The 23,219-nt window shown below is 33.1% G+C and overlaps 1 protein-coding gene across 3 annotated transcripts in view; it reads right to left on the reverse strand.

The window, feature by feature from the left end:
• GPM6A (glycoprotein M6A) overlaps window positions 1-23,219 on the reverse strand; it is a 375,929-nt gene that overhangs the window by 141,883 nt on the left and 210,827 nt on the right. The window lies entirely within an intron of this gene.

The following is a 23,219-nucleotide window of genomic DNA, read 5'->3' on the forward strand; positions in this document are numbered from 1 at the left end:
AAAAAACAAAAAAGACATAAAGCAGAATAGAAACATAAAAAAACCCAATTATGATCCAAGTAAAATTCAGATATAAAGAAAGTAAAATGCCAATGATTACCTCACAACTAGCCAGATAGATGGCTCATTTTATTTGTTTGTTTGTTTTAATATATATTTTTTGAGACGGAGTCTTGCTCTGTCTCCCAGGCTGCAGTGCAGTGGCACAAACTCAGCTCACTGCAACCTCTGCCTCTCAGGTTTAAGCAATTCTTCTGCCTCAGCCTCCTGAGTAGCCGGGATTACAGGCGTGCAGCACCACGCCCAGCTAATTTTTGTAGTTTTAGTAGAGACATGTTTTCACCATGTTGGCCAGGGTGGTCTCTAACTCCTGACCTTGTGATCTGCTCGCCTCGGTCTCCTGAAGTGCTGGGATTACAGGCGTGAGCCATTGCGCCGGGCCTTTTATTTATTAATTAATTCAAAAATGTTTATTACTTCGCCAGGCATGGAGCGAGGAAATGATGTGTAATGATAAACAAAGCGGGCAGGAACCCGCATTCTAGGCCTCTCAATCAATGCACTGACTTTGACTTACCATAGTCTAATCAAGTCCACTGACTAAATCTCTGTGAAAACCGTACCTTCCTTGCTTTATTATAGAATTTCATTTTGCTTGTCAGTAATCTGAATTAATTTTTCTTGATATGAGAGGCCACCAGACTTATTTCTAACCCTTGATCCTGTCATTTTCTCCTGGACAATTCTAGGAATTGCCTCTTCCATTATTCTTCTGCTCAGGGCACATTTGTTGAATCCTCCCAGGTCAATCACAAGGGGAAGGACAAAGGGATCCCAGGAACGTTTCCTACACGCCTTATTGTAAATTGACTTATTCTGTCCCACAGACACCTTAATATGAGGCCGGTGTATCTGCCAACCACAATTTATTATCAGTAATTTCAAATAAGATACTGTTCTTGTTTTTTTATCCTCCAATAAATAGCATTTTTAAATTGGAAAGAGAATTAATCCTGAGAACATGCCACTTTGAAAGAGGCTTTGGTTAGAGTAAAAGCCTCAGGAAAGGCTGAAGTCCTAGGGGGTTTGAAGAATGAAGAGCAATATGAGAGAAGAATGTTGCATGCTTGCGAGGGTATATCGCTGACAAAGAACTCTGTCACATCCTGTGTTAGCAGTGTTTCCTCCAGAAATGTCACAAATAGATCACAGAAGAAGGAGCTTGAGATTACCCCAATTCACATTATCCCTTTTTAGACTGGGAAACCTTCCTTCCTGTCATTGTGCTGAGTTTTAAGACTCAGGTCTTCCTAACTGGCTTCTATCCACTCCCTCTGGAAAAAAAGAGGGAAAAAAAATAAAATAAAATAAGAGGAAAGGAAGATACATCACACAGAACACTCTAGTCTCACTTTCCACATTCTCTTTGGTTCAGCATTCATCTTCCTTTTCTGTATTTATTACAATTATCCATGGGATTCCATACTATATCTACCTACAATTATAAACTGAAATACAAAGAAAGACACAGAGAAAGAGATTCATTATACAGTAAAAACCTTAATTATCTAGTATTTAGAAATCAAATGGAAGCAGGGCAAGTCCAATCAATATAAAGTAACATGCTTAAAATTCAAGGCATTTAAAATTTCCTCTGAATCCCCTTGGTCAATTATTCACCTTGGGTCTTGGTCAGGGCCATTGGAATAAATCAGCATTCTAAAAGCCTTTTATGATTATTTAATTAACCAATCCCTTTCCGTTTGTACAGTCTTCATTTTGATAAAACCTCATTCGATGATGTTTTGGTGGTGAGTCCTTTCACCCTTATAAATATTCAACATCAGTTTACATAAGTTTACCAGCCTAATATTTACAGGCTGCAGTGTATATTAAAAAACAGTTGGATGGGTTTTCAGAACAATTATCTATATTTGAGGCTTCTTAATTACTAAAATCATTTTGATCTGTCATGGAGTAAGATCAGCATATGCCATTCAGGATTCAGTGAAGAAAAGTCTCCCTTCTCATATACTCACAGCCTTAAACAGAGTCCAAGCATTGCTCTGAAATTATTTCCAGAATTCACTACTGCATCTTTACAGTAAAAAGAGAAAATAAGAAAGCCTATTTGGCATAGACTGGTTGAAACTGTAAAAGAAATAAAATCTTAACATTCAAACTTAAAGACATATTTTAATCAGAGATAAAAGGACGATTCTCAAGGTAAATGTTGATTTTGTATTTATCAAATTCTCTTTCAAATAATAACAATACTGCTAAATAATACTACTTTCATACAAAATGACACGTAATAAATCTTATTTGTATTTTTTAGTAAACAACAGAAACGCAATTATATGTTAAGAATTTGAATGGGGAGAGAAACTGATTGGCTATCACTGTGTATAAAACCTGTATACCTCAGAGTTCTGCACAGTTTCCATAGAAACACAGCAATAGCTAGTGTAGAAGCTATAGCATCTCCAGACAAAAGGCTTGCCTGAGCTCTCATTTCAGTATACACAACGTCTTAAGAACAAAGACTATTTATAAAAATAGAAAGGAAAATTTTCAATACACAAAATGTCAAACCAAAATGATGTATCATTTTATAAATATTTTTAAAAATATATCCTTCCAAGTAAATTAAATGGAAGTGTAAATAAAATTACATTTTATTAATCAACATATCAAATTTATAAAACCCAGTTCTATCAAGTTTTTACCCAACACAGCTTGAGATTCATCAGTTCTCTAATATCCGCTAAGGACAATCACTTTTCATAGACCACAGTTCTGTTAATATTGCTGTTTTTATCTTGGGTATTTGTTCAGTAAAAGTAAGGTCTCCTTAATTTGTATCAAGTCCAGTGAGAAGGAAATTTGTATTTGAATTTATTTTTTATTTCTCTGTTCTGTACGAAAGCTCTCTAAAATTCTCAATAATTAATTCTTGGATTAATAACATTGTGTCTAATGTAACTCATCCTGATAATTATTTAAAAATATTAATAAGCATATTAATCTTATTTGTATAAAATCTAAATTCTTCAAATAGATTATGTCAAATAATCTCCCCTCTAATCTTTAATACTAACATTGAAGTATGAGGATATTAATTTAACACAGTAAAATAATAAAGCAATCAAAATAACTTCTGTGCAAAAAAACTTCCAATATTTTATTTCGGCATAGAATCCAACAATACGTAAATTCCTGAGAGAAACTAAAAACAATCAGCCACTGAGCTTATCAGATAAAATAATTTAAGTCATAGTGAGTTTCACAAATATTGTGTTCAATGAAGAGTCTTGAATATAATGGTAAAATCCTTGCTACAACTGAATGACAGAGCAAAGAATACATGTTAATGTCAACATAACATCATTAAACTATAATTAATCTTTAAAAACTCAGTCATGGCTGTCTAATGAAGGACTTTTTCCTAGGAAAGACTTAAGTATTCACTCTAAAAAGTTATGCAAGACAGTTATTTTCTATCTCTGAGTTCATAATACTGATACTATGTAAAAAAATACATTCTTAAACATTTTGTTCATCAGTTTATTGTTTTTAAAGAAGAATTTCCATAAAATATTATTGGTTTCTAAATAAACCAGATGATCCCAAAATTTTGACAAAAATATTTGTCAACATGGATGTAAAATAATATTAGGATATAAGGTGAAGAGATGTATGTAGTGCTAACATTTTTATTTTTAGTGTGTAGTCTACCATGGCTTAGAAGATTCACATCCGTATCATTTGTGAATGTTAGGCAGAAATCTTTGGAAGTATTTATAGTTGCTCTAGAACATTACAAGTCTATATAGAAGTAGCATCTCCAAAATGTTTGCAGTTGAGAGCAATATCTCTGTATCAAATAAACAATTTTAACCAAATAAAATTTCAAAAAGTTAAAAAATCTAGACTCAATCTGGTATAAAATACAGATCTGATGAAGATCCCAAATATTTTGCAGCGCTGAAAGACACAAATGGAAAGGACAAATTGTTTTCTCTGTTTCGAAGATGTAAAAAGAAGATTTCTAGAATGGTGTTTCTCCAAAGTCATGTCCAGCAAAATCAGTGTGAGGACTGTTGTTTAGTATATATATTCAGGATTTCACTAAAATCCCTAGATTTTTCCATTAATAATAATACAAATAATTTTTAATTCTTACCTATTCATTATTAGTTATTTTGTATTTCAAAATCAAGTGGACAAAAATGGCAAATTTTATAGATCAGAGGGGAAAATGGCAGCTTCCTTCCATATGCCTCACTTTCATATTCCCTTAAAGGACTACCTGTTAACTGATGAAACCATTGAAAGAAAGAAATCAGGAAAATTTCTGGTGGTATATAAAAGTACACAAATTAATATAAAGCAAGTCCTGCAAAATATATTCCAAAAATAGTCTACTCTTTTCAGATAAGCCAATTAAATGTTTATTACAGCAAAGCCATTTTTCTCTGCCACCTCAAATCAACATACTGGGGAAATCAAAGTTATAATCTATAAATCAGCCCACTGGAATGAACGCACAAAAGGAGAGGTTATATTTTATTCTGTGTTGACTAGAATACAAAACAGGGAACCTTGAGAAAAAAAATATCAAAATTTTAAAAGACACTATATTCTAAAAAACCTTCAGATTATAAAAAGCCAAGGACACAATATGTCTGGCATCACTATTAATTTGTGGTGTCAGAATTTCTATAAAAATTGCAATAAGTTGGAACCAGAGATTTTTTCGATGAGCAAAGTCTTTTTCAAAAAGAGATCTATGGCAAGACAGTTAATAAAACTTGCTTAGAGAAAAATTTCAATTCAATATTATAATGAGTCTATCCTAAAAGTGCCCCATTTTGAACTGACTTACCCCCTGTGTTAAGTCAATTTATATGTAAATTCTATGGAAAATTGGGTTAATGTGCCTTTTTCATGTAACTGACAGTAAAAGCAAATGCATCTTGCCACTTGGCTTCCAAACAAAAGCCTAGCCACAACCTTGAGTGAAGAAGGGAATCAGGAAGAAGGAACAGAAGCTCAGACTGAAAGAGCGAACTGTGCTGATTCATGATGTCAAAACTTGAGCTGCTGCCAAAAACGTCAGGTGTACAAGGGATCTCTGAGCATATTTTAACTTGTTCAATCTCTAATATAGTCAACCATTGATCTTGGAAGCATGACAAGGGTTAGCAACAACTCAGAAGCTGCCCTGGGAAATCAGTTTCATGAACAGGCAGAAGTAAGAATCCCTACTTAAATGATATTTAGTTTCATACATTTTTCCTAGCAAAGTTTTAATTTCCCTAACAAATGTTACTATTCAATTTCACATTTACACATTATTTATCGAACTCCCACCATGATTTTTAAAATATCCTAATACATTTTAGTACATACAAAGGAAGAGTTATATAAAATAAGTGGAGATCCTGGGAGCAAAGGGAAAATAAATTCATACGCATTGAAATAGTGAAACCAATAGTGAGGTAAGTCTACAAATCACATGGTGTCAAGGCCCACTAAAATCAAGGTTAACAGCAAGCTCTGTATAAAGAAAATAAAATCTTGACAAAAAGCAAAGAAACAAACACATTATACACACATGGATGTGTGCACGTATGTTAATAATAGACAGAAATTCCCAATATAATTTCAGACCATTGACATAATTATTAAGGATGCATGTGTAAAGAAAGATTGTAGCAGGGAAGCTAGTAAGTAAATGCAAGATAGTGAGGTATACTGTTGTTATGCAAATATACATAGGCTTTGGAGGGGAAGAACTTGGGGTTTGAATCCCAGTACTGGCAATGGGAGTATAGCGAGTAAGGGGCCGATATATTAACTAGATACAATAATGATCGTAGGTTTTATTTATTGTCTTTATGAAAAATAGCATTCAGCCTTTCAGAACCTTGGCAAACCTGTTTATCTGTTTATATTATCTGTTTATTATATTAGTAATATTAATATATATTATAACCTATTAATATATATTATCTGTTGTAATGCTAAGTAGACAGTAAAAAAATTACATATGTTAGCCCCTATCCTATTGTAAGGTACTCAGCAAATGATAGAAGATTTTTAATATTAATTTACACTAAACATGCAGTTATTTCTTCATATAACATTCAATTGCGAGATAAAGAGCATTCTCTTCTTTATAAACTTGGTAAAAAAAAAAGATAAAAATACCCACAAAAGTTCACAAGTGAATGCATTATATCTACTTTAAAAATATGGAATTAGCCTTCCTATTTTATAATTAGGAACAGCCAATTTTTAACTAGAAAACACAAAAATACACCAAATCTTAAACATAATTAGCTTACTAACAGGATGTAAAATTAGCATAAATGAATTTGATAAGCTATGATTATCAACCTTCTCTTCAATATTGTTAGCAATCAACCATGTGCCCAATATGTTATCTATAGGTTATGAAGACCATAGGAGTTTATTCAATTTTCTTAGATAAAAATAGATTTCATTCTGATGGTAGGAAAACTATAAAAACTAACAAATGAAAAAATGTTTTAAATCCCTCAGAATATAAATAGCAGGTATTTTTCTTTTACCAAAAGATATTTTCATTTACATATCAACTAAACCATACAGAACAGTTTGACATTTAAAATGATGATTTTAATTAGTCCACTTGGTATTCATAGAGCAGAAACTCTGCAAACTACTTTCTTTAGAATTTGCTTATTTATCACTCATTTATTTTGTGGCATAATAGGGCACAGATTTGCATGTAATCTGCTTAGTTGTCACCATTTCCCAATTCTGACTCTACTACAACGCTTATTAATAAATGTCAGAGTATAACTTGAAGACTAGTAGGTTGTGGCCACCAGAATTCTGTTTTCTTATGGGATTAATGTTTTCTGCAGGACAATTATCCTAAGGGAGGCTGAAGCACTTATATCTAGACTGCAAATATTAGATTGATGTTAATAGAGTTTGGTGCTGCCATTCAAAATTCAAGTTTGGTGTCTGTCACTGTCGTTCATCCAATAGCCCAGGGTCATGATAACAAAGAAAACTCTGTAGGATAGGAGAAAAATCAAACAGCATAGTCTTTTCCTTATGAAAGATGCCTCAAATTTTTCAACTGAGTATGACATAGATGACTGTAGTTACCTAATAACTTTATCTCCTTAATAACATGTATATCCACTAAATATATAAAAATAACATAATTACATATATGATAAAAACATTATATATGCAATATATGGATATATCAATGACATAATTACATACTGATAGCTTGTGAATTGCTATATACATATAATTATAATACATAAGTATATATATCAATTATAAAGTTGGAATAAAATTTACTAATTCTTTACAAATTTATTGTATAGCATTTGTTAGTAACTGAGGTAAAATCTGTATTACAAAATGATATTCCAGAAAAAAAGAATAGTTGCTAGTAAGCTCTAGGGTTTCCAGAAATGCTTGTGGAAATGGTGAGCGGGTGGCTCCATGCTTGCTTTATTCTGCCTCACCCACTCTTGTTCTTTATCTATCCCTGTGAACACTGCGGTTTCTCACCATAGTGTCTGCTTAAATCTCACCCTGCTTGATGCAATCATTGCTACCCATCTGATGTGGAAATCTTTACGAATATCATCTAACCTATAAAAATATTTTAAAACTCTCATGCACATGTAGATTAATTTCCATTTTGTTTTAGCTTTATAATGTATACTAAACATCCTCCCAAATCAGTGCAGATTTGCTTCATTATTTTCCAAAGCACATCATATTTCAGAGAAGAACTTAGGCTATATGATCAGTCCTGTACTGAATAACATTCATGGGGTTTCCAGTTCGGTAGAAGAGTTTCATGCAGGGCAACATGAATATGTGTTTGCCTTCTTGGTACTGTTCTAACACAGTTTCTCAGATCTCATGGCCCTCGAGAATATGTTCTATCATCACCAAGCAAAGTTAGGAGCATCTTGAGATGCTGCAAACACTGAAGGTTAGTTAACAAATTAAAAAAAAAAACTTTTATATTAAGCACAATAAAATTTAACATCTCTGCACTTAGTTTTTCCCTTTGGCAACAGATACGCTCACCTGATGGTGGCATGATTGTTACCTAAAAGGTTAGCACTACATATATTCTGGGTAAGGAAACGTGAGGGTAAAATTTTAAAAGGAGATAAGATATTTTGAACTTTAATAACTATAAGTTCAAAATTAACATTCTTTATGAAAAGAATGACTTCTTCCAAAGAAGATAATACATACGTATTCATTTTGAAAATGATAACACAACTGTAATAATTTACATAACTAGAGGGGACAGTGTGCTCAGTGAAAAAAAATAGTTTAAAGTAAAAAAAAAATAGAATTTTAATTGCTGCATTAACCTTTTTTTTTTTTTTTTTGAGATGGAATCTTGCTTCGTCACCCAGGCTGAAGTGAAGTGGCCTGATGTCGGCTCACTGCAACCTCCCAAGCAGCTGGGATTACAGGAGCCTGTGGCCACGCCCTGCTAATATTTATATAATTAGCAGAGATGGGGGTTTTCCACGTTGGCTAGGCTGGTCTGGAACTCTTGACTTCAGATGATCCACCTGCCTCAGCCTCCCAAAATACTGGGATTTACGGGTGTGAGCCACCATGCCCAATCCAGCCATTAACTTTTGATAAATTATTTGCATGAGCTTCAGATTTCATACTCTGCAAAAAGGAAGTGCATAAGTATAAGACCACAGTTTTCTGTCTCTTTTTTTCATCCCAAGTGTTTGGCACAGAGTAGGCACTCAATAAATATCTGTGGGATTCATGAACGGTTATCATGAAGTTGTGGTGAGACTTAAGTAATGTGGTGTACACACAGTGTGTCACATTCCATACATACATATTCAAGCCTATATTTACCTATTTCATAGCTTTCAATTAATGATTTCATGTGTATCAATAAGAATGTAACTTATTTTAAAATGTATCTTAATGTTTATGACCATTTCAATTTCCACTACACAAATTAGGCAAGATTTTCTGAATAATACCTAAAATATGTGGACACAATAATGCTTCAGAAAAGCAAGAAAACCAGTTTAACAGTAACTCCTCAGTGTGTTCTCTACCTCCAAAATAAGTGAATTTGTAATCACCCATCTATAAGAATATTACGTTTTATTGGTTGAATATAGAAACTTTCTAATGGTAGGATTAAGCCAAATCTTGAATTCTACCTACTCAGATTAGTCAAGTTAAATGATAAAAGGCGTAGAAAAGATAAACTAGTGGTGGTGGAATTTAGGAGCCTTAGAAAGTATAGTATATGATCAATCAATTAGAAGGGCAAGATATTAGGAAAGGCAGGAAATGAAATACGTAGTTCATTACCAACAAGACCAAGTAACTCAGATACGTATAAAAATAGCCTATAAATGAGGCAAAGAGCCTCAGGCACAGTAATAAAAAAATAAAAAATAAAACGAAAAAGATAACATTCACACTAATTTCTTTAGTTTTAATAACACGACTCAAACAACACCCACTGTGTGAAAATGAGACTATACAAGCACACTAATGCTTCTATCAGAGGCCCAAGTGGCCTGAGGAGTCCCAAGTAGTCTGTTTGGATGCCCTGAAGAAAAGAAGGAGGGAAGTGGGTGTCACGGAGGGGCACCTGGGGCTCTTCTGCTGTAGCATTGACCAAAAAAGATGCAGCTAGAGAAGGAAGCACATTTCACGTATCATTAATGACATCCCTACTTCTGGATCTGAAATTACTTCCCTCTCAGCTTCAACGATGTCAAGCTTCCTGAAGCCACTTCCTTTCTGAGCCCCTACTTCACAGGGCCAACTGATATTCCATACAGTTCTGTGACGCCTTTGCTCTTTTCTTTCCTTTGCCTTCTAATTAGGGGCATTCACTGCATTCTGTCATGACCTCAATGGTTTATTTTTGTCTCTGATTTTCTGCACTTGAAATCTTTAACTATTGTCTGTATGCAGATTATTCAAATTTTAAACATTCACAATCTTGATCATTCATTTGAAATTTATTTCACATTTTCTAAAGGCTGTGGAACTTGAAATATGCTGTGTAACATGGCCATTGGGATGCCTCTCTTGTGCAAATGTCTTTTCTGAAAGTTTACCTTTGAATTTATCCTCAGCAGACCTTCATTAGGATATGCAGATTGCTGCAACCACCTACCATAGATATTTCCAGATCTTTTTAAAGGATGATTTTACTATCACTTCCGTTTTCATAAAAGATTCAAAGGTTGTACAGCACAATGATCGTGAGAAGAATGGGCGAGTCATAAAGTATCTTGAAACCTCAGGTTTCTCAACCATAAAATGTAAAAATAATAGCAGTGTCTATCTCATTGGATTCTTGCAAGGCTGAATCATGGTAAGGCTCTATAAGTGCTGGCTATAATAATCACAGCATTGTTATTATTACCAATTTTCTACTAAACTCTAAAAAGTTTAAGCTAAAATTTTCCCGTTATCTGACCCCAATTTTATTTCACAGACCAGTCTTCCATATACACTAGGATAAACAAGGAGGATATCTTTGTATTTCTCAACAATTTTTCTTCCTCAGCCAGCTAGGCTTTTGCTGGGACTATTTTTCATTATGGAGTATCATAACACCTACCTTCGCCCTTCACAATCTTAATCATCCTTGAAGATTCCTACAAAAAAGTCATCTGTATGCAAAATCTCTAAAATCTCAACTGAAAGAATACTAAGGAAATCATACTCCAGCCATGCAAGGTAAAAGTGTTCTGTCATGTCTTCCTCCCCTAACAATATGTTTTTCTTTCCTTCTTTCATTTTTGAGACAGAGTCTTGCTCTGTCACCCAGATTGGAGTGCAATGGTGCCAACTCAGCTCACTGCAACCTCCACCTCCCAGGTTCAAGCTATCAGCCTTCCTCAGCCTCCTGAGTAGCTGGAACTACAGGCACCTGCCACCACGCCCGGCTAATTTTTGTATTTTTAGTAGAGACCAGGTTTCACCACGTTGGTCAGGCTTGTCTCGAACTCCTAACCTTGTGATCCACCTGCCTTGGCCTCCCAAAGTGCTGGGATTACAGATGTGACCCACCACACCCTGCCATTCTAATATGTTTTTCAAATATATCTTATGCTTTGTTCATCATTGTCTTCTTGATAGTCCTTTCTTATACAATGTAGCAAATGAATAAAACTAAACTGTAGCTATATTCTCAATTTATGTCAGTTTATTACATCTGCTATTATATTAATTGATAAGATCAATTAATAATTGGTATTAATGATATCTGATTAGTAGACAAGCCATGGAAATTTAGATAAGTTGTTATTACCTTATAAATTTAAACTACTTACATTCCATAAACAGTATAAATTACATTATTTATTGCACATAGCTTCAGAAATAGAACTTATTAATAAATAAATGCCAAATTTAAGTAGTGAAAATAATTATTCTCATTTCTTTCTTTAATATATGGTGTTACTGTTTGAAGTACTAAAATACTCCTTATATACAGAATAGATGAATTAATTACTATCATCTTAAAATAAATATTTAAGCTTATTTTGTTGTCAGTACACTGATTAAAATTAACACAGACATGGCAATATCCATATCTGTAATAGAAGTTTGAAAAAATTTATTGTACGTTATTAGCAACAATGGAACAAAACTCATAAAGTAACACTATGAAATTATTTTTAAAATTCTCTAGTTTAATGACAGTTTATTTAATTGGCATGTGTCCTTGTTTTATTTATCAAAATGAGAAATGTTTTGAATGAACTTTGTTTCCCTACAAAATAATTAAAAAAAATTTTCGCCTTTGCCATAATAGTAAGGATTCTGAACATAAAACATAAATTATTAAATAATCAGGCTCTGCCTTGTCACCCTGTTTTCATCTACACAAGAAACCTAACTCTAATACAATTTGTTTTAGATCAAGTCACATCAATTTTACCAATGATTTTCAAAAATAAATGGATAAAACAATAGAATTGTGAATTATTCATGATGTCATATTTTTCTCCATTTTCGTCAGAATTCTTTTAATACTTTTGACTTCAAAATTTCATAAATTAAATTATTTAGGAAATTCAGTATTTGTGGAAGATCAAGTTAAATAATATGAATGGAAACGTAACATATGGCTTAAAACAGTGCACAATTTTTAAAGCATAATACTAAACCTATTATTTATTTGTTCCAATTAAAGCGTAAAATATTTAAATGATACAATTCACAAAATTATATCCATTCCCACTTGTTCCATTTACTAGCTCTGCCTTAAGGAATTGAATCAAACTATGCATTCATTTTATTTAATTTTATCAAATATCAACTTGATATAATTGATATAATTATATCAATTGATAAAATCAATTGATACTTGCTACTAATTATATCAAAAAATCAATTTAAATTTGGTATTTAATTACATCAAATTTAATTGTATTTAAATTTATATAGATTGAGAAGAATTATTGGCATTATTTTATGGATTCCCATTTTGTCACATATCACAATATTTACCAGCAAAAAAAAAATTAGAAAAAATAAATTTTGTAACAAAAACTTCAAATCAGAGGAGAAAATCAGGATTAACTAGAAAGACTCAAATTCATTTTATGAGAAGCATTCTATTTGTATAGCCTCAAAGTATCTCTCTGTAATATCTACTAATTACAGTGGTAGTGTTAACATACGTCCACAAATTTTTTGATATCCCTTCCTCTAGGAAGTGGAGCTTATCACCTCTCTTTAAAAGTGTAGCATAGACAGAATGTCTCACTTTTTCAACAGATACAGTTTGGAAGAGAAAAATAGTAACTTCATAGTGTAGTAACCTAGCAGATAGCATCTTAACCAAGCAATCAGTGTTAACATTGCCAATAATACATAATGTGGATAATATGCGCTCCTGGAACTGAAGTGATGAGAAAGGCACATCACTTTTGTCCTATCCTTCCCCCAGATCTATAATTACTTCTCATCATAAGAGAATATCAGACAAACACCAAATGAGGGAAATTCTACAAAATACAGACTAGTATTCTTCAAAAGTGTCAGGTCATGTTAAACAAAGAAATATGGAACCAGGATCACAGCTTGGAGGAAACTAATGGGATATGATGACTAAATGCAACAGTAGTATTTTGGATTGTATCCTAGAACATTAAATGACATTAGCAGATAATTAGTAGATAATATTAGCAAATCCAAATAACGTCTGTAGTTAATTAGAGATTATTATATCATTGTTAATTTATTGATTTTGATTAATGTACTATGGTTATGTAAACATTAGAGGAAGCTGGGTTAACTGTATATTGCAAGTTTCTGTACTATCTTTGCAATGCTTTTGTAAATGTAGCATTATTTCAAAATTAAACAATTGAAAGAGAAATTCATATCATGGGTAAATAAAATAATGAATGTGAATTCTAATGAACTAGTCAAAAACAAATTACTATGATTATAGTCAATATCATCAAGACCTCTAAAGATGCTAAGATTGTGTGTTTGTGTGTGTGTGTGTGGGGGGGGTGTGTGCGTGTAATCATATATGAGAACGAACGGTATTGCTAGAGGTTGAGGCACTACTCGGTTGTGATTAAAGATACAGACTCTTGGGAGCAAATTCTCTAAGTATGAGTATGGGCTGTTGCACTTATCCACTGTCAAATTACGTTACTAGCCTCTCCATAAACTAATAGCCTCAATGCTGATAAGGAAAATAACAGTACCTACATTTGGTAATAGTCAAAGATCTCAATTCATCTCCTTTCTGTATATGCATGCTGCTTATTACATGGAAACAGAATCTAATTCCCTCTCCTTGAGGCTGTACTAGCTTTAGTGACTTGGCATTGCAAGAACAATGTGACAGATGTGAAGTTCTCCAATTTCTGAAGGTAAATCAGAAGGCCTGTGACTATTGCCTTAGTCTCTAGGATAACTTGCTCTGGGGATGTTCCCTGACTGAGTCCAGTTGCCATGCTATGAAAAGTCCAAGTTCCATGCAGAGGCCACACCTGGGCATTCTGGCACAGAGTCTCAGCTGAGCTCACGGCCATCACCCAGCATCAACTGAGCCCTCTTAGACATTCCAGCCCAATCAAGCTCCGAGATAACTGCAGATGTCCCTTGCAGCCAATATCACATAGAACAGAAGAATGAGTCAGACAACTCACATAACTGTGAAAAATGAAAAATGAATGTCTTAAGCTACTAACTTTGGGGTAGGTTGTTATTTATCATACCTCCTACACCTGTTGGGAGAACAGAATTAGTAGCCATGTTATATTAATATTAACTATTGCTATAATTATTATTCTCATCTCTTCTAAAGAACCCTTAACAGTTAACAATTACTCAAACTGATTATTCTTTTAAATTCCCTTCCCCTCTTAGGCAGAACTAAAAATGAAGCCCGTTTTTTAGCATTTGCATTCATGCTACTCATATGTTGTCAACAGATTTCACATAGACCATTAGAAGAATTCTACTAAAAGAAATGTGCCAGAAAATAATTTAGAGTTTGAAAAATAGATGGAGATAAATCAGCACTATATAAAAAGATTAATAAGATGTCTGCACTCATAATTGGGATTAATTTAACAACTAGTTATTGAACACGTGCCACAAGCCGATCATCATGGCTGACAAGGTGGATTCAATGGGGAACAAGGTGAAAATGGTTCTTTCCTCGTGTAGTTTGCAGACTCAGTCCAATCAGAAAGACAGAAAATTACAGAAGCAATTATAGTGCCATATACACTTTGATAGAGAAAAAAAAAATAGGAGAGAGCATAGCATAAACCTATAGTTTCCAACCTGTGACCCAAAGCATCTCCCAGAGTGACAGCAAACTCACAGAATACTGCTGGGTATTTTAAACTTTCAACAGAAAACATAATGACATCCATTACCTTAAAAGTGCTAGGCGTTTCTTTTGATTTATAGACACCATGAGGAGAAATTACTGGGACACTACAAACACCGTGAATTGAGAATGTTTAAAAATCTCAGGTCAAGACACTTACAAATAATACCATTTTTTTTGCAGATCAGGAAAGGTTTTTTTTTTTTTTGGAAAAATGAATAGCAACTGGCAGGTAATGTTTGATCCAAATCATCTTTCTCTCCCTTTTCCTGACTCTCCTTCCTCCAATTACGTCAATGTGGGTATCTACAAAGTTCCCATGCGGAACCTTTGCCCCCTCTACTTATTTTGGTCCCTCACTTCTGGTTGTTTATTTTCATCCTCATATGGTGTCTTAATGCCAATTCAAACTCAAAATATCTAAAATAAGACATTTTTTCCCCTTTACCCAGCACCTTCTCCTGCCATTCCTATTTCTCTATTCTCTTTATCACTCAAGGACATGAAAGCATCTTGAGTCTAGACATTCCCTTCTCCCTCAGGACTAATGTGCCATGTGCCTTATCAGTTCTTCCTGCCCATGTTTCCTTGAGTCAGTTGCACCCTTTCATTCTATAGGTTTTCCCTTGGTCTGGCCTCTATCATCTTCCACCTCCAGTCTCACTCTCTAATTCATTCTGCACAAAACCTCCAGACTAGTTTCACCACAATTCTTTCTCCAACAGAAATGTAAGACCAAACACACCCAAAATGTGTGTGTTTCTAAGCCAAACTTTAAGTCTTTCTTTGATTTCAGGGAACAAGGCTAAATTTTATTCTTTAAAGAGAAACATATCTGTGGTCTTCTTTAAATGTGTTTATTAACCTATCCAGACACTCGCTGGACGGCGTTCCCTCCTACAACTGACTTCCCTCTATGAGTTTTCCTCCTTTAGCCTATAATCTGAGTGGGATTCTTCCTTTTGTTCTTCTATTTCTCCCTCTGTTCTTATTTTTTGCCCTTCATGCATAAGACTTTTCAAATCCTTATCAAAGATCAAACAACACACAAAAAAGCACACCCTTTTATTAGATGTGACATGTCAATTATTAAAATTGATCTTAAAGCTTTAATAATGTTTTTATGAGGTATGCACTACAGAGAATAAAGCAGAAATGATTTTCTCAATAGTTTCACCAACAATACTCCCATCAAAGTCACCCTTGACCTTACCTTCCAGGTATGTCATAAAAGTGTGACATCACTGGCCACTGGCTCCCTCGGGAACTCTATTCTCCCTTGATTCAAGGGCACAAGCTCTCTTCTGTGACAATTTAACATTCTGTTTCCTATTCTGGGATTTTTTCTAAATTGTTTTCTTTAAGTCACTGTTTTTGGTACTTTTTGCTCTACAACCATCTTTAGGTTGATTTTATCAGTATCAACATCACCAGTGATTGCATACTTGTTGATGATTTACAAGTACAGATTTCTAATTCAGATTTTTTTTCCCCAAATCACAATGCACGTATCTAATTGAATATAAGCAAGATATAATTTTCTTTGAAAAAAATCTGTTCTTTTTGCTCTCACTTGTGAAACAAGAATATTCACAAGCAATATAAAGCACCATTTTAAAATGACAGTTTTAGCTACTAGAATATAGGCTCTATGGAGGCTAGGTTTGGTTTGTTAGCTTGTTTTTAATTGCTGTCTTCCCAGCAATTTGATTAGAGCTGGCCCACATTGGGTGCTCATTATATATTTACTAAACGATGAATGAACGAACAAATCAATCTCATGAAGATGATAAAAGTCATACATACATATCTCTGAAGTTTTAAGTTATAAAAATTGCACTTTTCCATTGTTTCATCCTTTCTTCCCCATTTTTTCCATCTGCCCTTTTCTCGTCCTTCATTTCAGATTTGACTTTGCTAGCACCTTCTTCTCTACCTCACCCTCCTCCTCCAGCCTCTTTTTGTCCTTTTGTGGATATTCATTAACATGTGTTAGCTTAGTCAAAGCAAATGGAAGGAGGAGAGAGGGGGTGTGTCTGAATATGAAAGAGCAAGACAGACCAAACAACAGAAAGGAAAAGAAGAAACGTCTGAAAATAGATTAAAAGGAATAAACAAAGGAGAAATGAAAACAAAGATTGTTAACTGATAAGCCAATAATAACAAAAAGAAAAGTAAGAGATACATTTATTTTCAATCCTGAAATCAAGGAAAACCATCAGTTATTTTTTCTCAAAGAAATTTCTTTAGATTGGTAAGGTATATTCATTTCATTTTATTAATATAAATAAAAATAAAATTATACAAACCACTGATTTTTTTAAAATGTAACATTTTTGAATCCCAATACTTGAAAAGCTTTAATCAAAGCATCATACAGATGCAAATACAACAGAGATAAAAACTTTATCTCCAAACCTAGAAAATTTAATGTTAGAGACATTTATAAACTAAACTGAAACTATATTTTATTACTGTTAATTATCTTCATAGCAGAAAATGAAAATTTTACAGAATCATGTATCTATAGTGTTACAGGGTAATTTCAGAAGTAGATTTTGTGTTTCAGAAGTAAATTTTAAAATACCAGCCAATAATAAGCAAACATCCTATACACTCTTTAATAATTCTTAATGGACAAATCAGACATATAAATAGAATGAAGACATTAATAGGGCCATCCAAAAATTTAAGCAAACAAAAACTGATGCGTAAGGTAATAAATTAGAGCCATAACTCCACACAAGGAACTATGACAAAGAAAGAAAATGAGGAATATGAAAATAAAACGCACGAACAGAGTTGGTTTCATTGACACTAAATGAACATCTCCTGGAAGTAGGGAGTTACCGTGTTTTGACCACACTGTGGGTTTAGAAGGCACTGTGGTGCTGTAAAAAGAGCCTGCATTTGAATGAGGCCAGCAGGGTTTTAGGCACAGTTCTATCACTAATTAGTTTCTAATCCTACACAGTTAATTTACTTTTGCAGAACAAAGATGATCTTTAATATGTCTTCGTCTCAAAAGTGCTATAATGAACAATGATTTTAAAATGTTATTTCAACAATAGACTTTTGGAATAAATGCGGCCTACTTAAAATATTTATTTCTATAGTTGACATTCATATTCAGCTTATTGATTAATCAAAAACATCCTTGTTTGATTTTTAATACAAGCATACTAATAAAAAATAACAAAATTAAGACATGTCCCCTTCATCGATCTCACATATTGTCTTTGCAACTAAACTCAATTGCAGAAGCTGTAAATCTGTTATGTTCAACTTATCTTTTCCTTATTATTTTATTATCCAGATAAAACCAGACTAATTAAAAAAATAATAATACTTTCTAGAAAGACAATTCCTTCTCCTAGCCTAAATGTTTTCTGAGGAATAATCAAATCACACGAATAACAAAAAGCCATAAATTGTGTCCTAGGACATCATAACTTGCTTTAATTTTCTATGCCCAAATTTTGTCTTTATGTTAACAGTTGATACTGGCCAAAGGAATGGAGTTAAGATATAGAAGAAAACAGATACTAGTGAGTCATGCCATCAAACCAACTCTGTTTCTTTCTCTCCTTAATGATTTGTCCTTTTACCATCTTCCTGGTCCCTAAATTTGGTTATGGCAAAACTGGCTAGCAAAGGCTGTTCTTGCGTGCCAATGTGCCTTTGTATGCCATCTGCAGAGATCATCTGCCAGGCACCTCACACAATCATTTACAAGGGGAAAGAGCTAAACAGAAATTGCCATTGATAGCAATTATGTTTGTTCTGAGTAATATCAGAATTATCTCTAGTATAGTCCTTAATACTGTAAGACTATTTCAACCTTTCTTGTTAAAATCCACATAAAATCAAAATTATATTTAGTGATCATCTAAGTGAATTTTTAAATATCTAGCTTTTTGCACATACATTTATCTTATTAGCACTACATAAATAAATGTATAATAGCACATTCAAGTCAATTCTTAGACACTTTGGCCCAATTTGCCATTATCTACACACTGTTTTATTCCCCATCTAGTTAACAGCTTCTGAAAAGCCCAGGTTCCCAATTTCTGAGCATGTTTAATCGACCACTATGGTTGTCATGCCAACCAACACAGAGAATTCTGAGCTTACATGGGGCATTTCAATACAGTGTGACCCAATTGCTTTCTGTCAACAAATTCACCAGCAAAATAAAGGGAATAACACATTAATGAGACTTCATGAGACTGCCCTGTAGAGATGTTTGCAGTAAGATCACCATCCGTTTTTAAAATAACTAAAATACTATAAGTATCACAGTTATGATTCTTTTCACCCTCTGCCTTGGTTACTGTTATCTTTATAAGTGTACTTCTGTCGAAAATGCCTGAAGTCAATAAATTTTAGCTTTTTTTTCACTACAAAAGCAAATGCCATTGGGGCATACATGATATAAGGATACTATATTCTCCAAACTGGAAGTTACTCTATCTCAACATTATTTCAATTTTATATTGCACAATGAAAATTTATGAAGGCATAGGGAAAGTTGTATATCCTGTTGGTTATTGTTTTGAAAAGTCTTTATTTGAAAAGCAAGAACCACAAATGCCATGAATTAAAGGATTTTGCATATGATGAAATTATCTATTCATTGCATAAAAGATACATTTTTCCTTCTTTTAGGGAGGAAGAGAACACAGATGTTAGCACGAGGTTGAAACAATATTTAAACAAATCCTTTAGCTATATAACATACAAAATGTTTCAGCTTCACTTGGGTATTATATTTATGATAAAAATTTGCTTTAATGGGGGCGGTTGTGTGTATGAGAGACAGAGAGAGAGAGAGAGAAAAGAAACAGAGAAAGAATAAAGAAATATAATACGTATGTACCCTTTTTGTTAGCAAATCTTTTTCCTATGTCTTTTGGACTAGAGTTCCATTTTTTTCACACTTTATAATCATGTTATGCTCAGGCTCTATCTACTAGGTAAAAAAAAAAAAACAACTGATGCTCAGATGAGTTTATTTAATAAATAAATCAGATGGCAGATGGGCTTTATTAAAACAAGTAGAGATAAATAAAATGTATAAATGGAAGAGATATTCTTTTTTTAGAAAAACGACATGAATTTAATAATGTTTTTACATTTTTATTGAAAATATTGGTTTTTAAAATGCACTAAAATTAATAGAAGCATAGACATGGAACTATAGTGCCACAACTTAGCATTGCAAATAGGAAAATTAAGGTCTCCAAGGTTAGGTGACTTGCCATATGCCACCCAGTCAACTGGTGGCAGTCACACAATTTGGAGTTTGCTTCATTATTTGACATTAATTTGTAGACTGTTGGATGTATTGTTATAAATGTCCCTATATGTAAAGTAAGAGCAATGTATAAAAGACTAAATTTGCATATTTAAAATCAAACTCAGAAATTGATTGCAGCTACCACCTTAATCCATGTAATAGAGAAGAAATTCAATTTTCTCTTGATAGATAGAGGCTACTAACAAAAAGACTATAACAAACTGAAAGCACTCATCTAAAACACACAGAAGAAATATTTATTATAAAATAGGGACATTCACATTCTACCTGTTTATTCACATACACACACACATGCACACACACACACATATACACACACACACACACTTTTCTATAGCAAGAGCAAACTAGTTTCCAAATATTTTGTGATTTTTGCTCCCTCTGAAAATTGACGTATTGTTCTTCTACAGTCTCAGAAATTATTCCATATATTAACATCTTTATGGGAAGCCTATTTAATCAAATTGATGCTTTGATAAAACGTAGCCTGTGGTCATATTTAGTTATTAGCCCTATAACCTAAGGGGCCTTCATAAGACCTAAGTAGTCATCAGTAAAATTAGCATTGAAATAAAATAATTTATAAAACTACAAATAAATGACTGTATTTGTTTAAAGTATAAGAGTTATTGACTCTGGTTGAAGTAATTTGATCTTATTATAAAAATATATTTCAGTCTTTTTAATTTCCAACTTATACTTGCTAAAAATTTTAAGCTCATATATTCAATCCCTCTGTTTACTGCTAGCAGTACATAGTGTTTATTTATTCTGGTTATGAATTGGATTGAAATTGCCATGACAATAAAAAATTAAGTCAAATGTGTAGAAAGTATTAAGCTCAGAGTGTGGATTATACCATTTTTTTAATTCTAAAGTTTTACACTGGATATTTGCTATCCACTCTTTCAAGTACATTTAAAAATAAAAAAATAAGACTAAGAAATAATTGAATGAAGAAAATAGCCAGAAAGAAGAGACAATCTTATATGTTTTTTACTGCCCTAGTAATAAATTGTTTTTAATGGACTTGGAAAATACATGCTTTCTTCTAAAGATACTCTATAAAATTGATAATGGCATTACTTTTCAAAATAAAAACTATGTTTACTTAGAATACATCAGCTGATAATTATAATTGATTAAATATTAATAAAATTTGAAAAGTTAAATTCCATTTTACTTAACAAGTCTATATTTTAAAATACAATGTAAAAGTCTTTATCCTGGAATTTAACTTATAATTCTTTGATACTTGATCAGAAAGTTTATTTGCCAATTTCAAAGGAAATATTGAAATTAAACAGAAGTACATATGGGATGCTCATGTTATTGTGTTCATAAAGTCTTTACTTTTAAATATTTTTTATTAAGAAACCTTTCAAACGTAAATAATATAACAAGAAATAATAACATTAACAATGTGGGAGACCATGGTGATGCATACCTGTAATACCAGCACTTTAGGAGGCTGAGGCAGGTGGATCACTTAAGGCCAGGAGTTTGAGACCAGCCTGGCCAACATGGTGAAACCCTATTTCTATAAAAAATGCAAAAATCAGCCAGGCATGGTGGTCTGCGCTTGTGGTCCCAGGTTTTTCACTTAACATTATATTTTTAAAAGTTATCCATGTTAATACATTCTTTAGTACAGATGAGCCCATTATTAGGAACTATATTACGTATTTTTTGTAGAACTCTTCCAAAAAATTAATAATAACTGCCCTTCTGAAAGATGTTCTGTGGCTTAATACAATATGAATCTTCTTCCTCTGAACTATCCAGGACCCTGTTGATGGAGATGGCCTGGTACCCACCGTCCCCATCTTACAGAAATTAAGAATAAGCTGGAATAGTCTATAAGAGATCCATAAATTATTTTTATTTTATTTTTACTTTTTGAGATGGGGCTTCACTCTGTACCCCAAGCTGGAGTGCAGTGCTGTGATCTTGGCTCACTGCAAGTTCTGCCTTCTGTGTTCAAGCAATTCTCCTGCATCAGCTTCCTGAGTAGCTGGGATTATAGGCGCCTGCCACCACGCCTGGCTAATTTTTGGATTTTTAGTAGATACAGAGTTTCGTCACGTTGGCCAGGCTGCTCTCGAACTCTTGACCTCAGGTGATTCGCCTGCCTCAGCCTCAGAAAGTGCTGGGATTACAAGTGTGAGCCACCATGCCCAGTGGAGATCCATGAATTCTTCTGCACATCAGACGCTATTTATGCTTTTCACTTGGATCATCTGATGTCTTGATTTTCAGAAATGCATTTCCCATTGTTTATGATAGTAGGAGTTCTTTTTCTCTTTAAACTCTGGTAAGCTGCCAAAGTTCTTCCTGGTATTCAGAGGGAAAATATTTTAAAATTCTTTTTTATGATATTATAAATTCTGATAATCTTGGTTCACACATATGATTTTATCCATTTATCCTAATTAGTCTTTTGCCTTTTAGTCTTTGTTTTACTTTTTAACCTTTTCTAGTGTATGTCATCTTGATTTGGATACATCTTTGGAAACTACTTTGTTCTAGAGTAAGACAGAGTATTTGTATCTACATTGACAGGACTAAGAAGCAACTTCACCACTTGCTACTGAGTGACCTTGGAAAAGCTATCAAAAATCTCTGGGTCTTAGCAACCTTATCCATAACATAAGAGTAATAAAAGTACCTTATTTATATAGTTATTGTGAGGATTGTGTAAATTAATAAATGTAATGCACTTGAAACAGTGCTTAGCAAATGGTGTTATCTCAACGTGTTAAATATTCATATAATTTCTTTAGATTTACATATGTGAGTCCTTAACAGAAACTGTAATCAAATGTTTATCTTGTTCATAGCCCTTCTTTGGACCTTCTGTAGTTCAAATATTTTCCTTTCAAAGATATAGTGCAATTACACACAATAACTTAAGGAATTGTTTATTCACTCAATATTTATTGTCAACCCTTATACTAGTCTGCTCAGAACTTTGAC

The sequence above is a fragment of the Cebus imitator genome, unplaced genomic scaffold (genome assembly GCF_001604975.1).
Source record: "Cebus imitator isolate Cc_AM_T3 unplaced genomic scaffold, Cebus_imitator-1.0 Scaffold243, whole genome shotgun sequence".
NCBI classification, from domain to species: Eukaryota; Metazoa; Chordata; class Mammalia; order Primates; family Cebidae; genus Cebus; species Cebus imitator.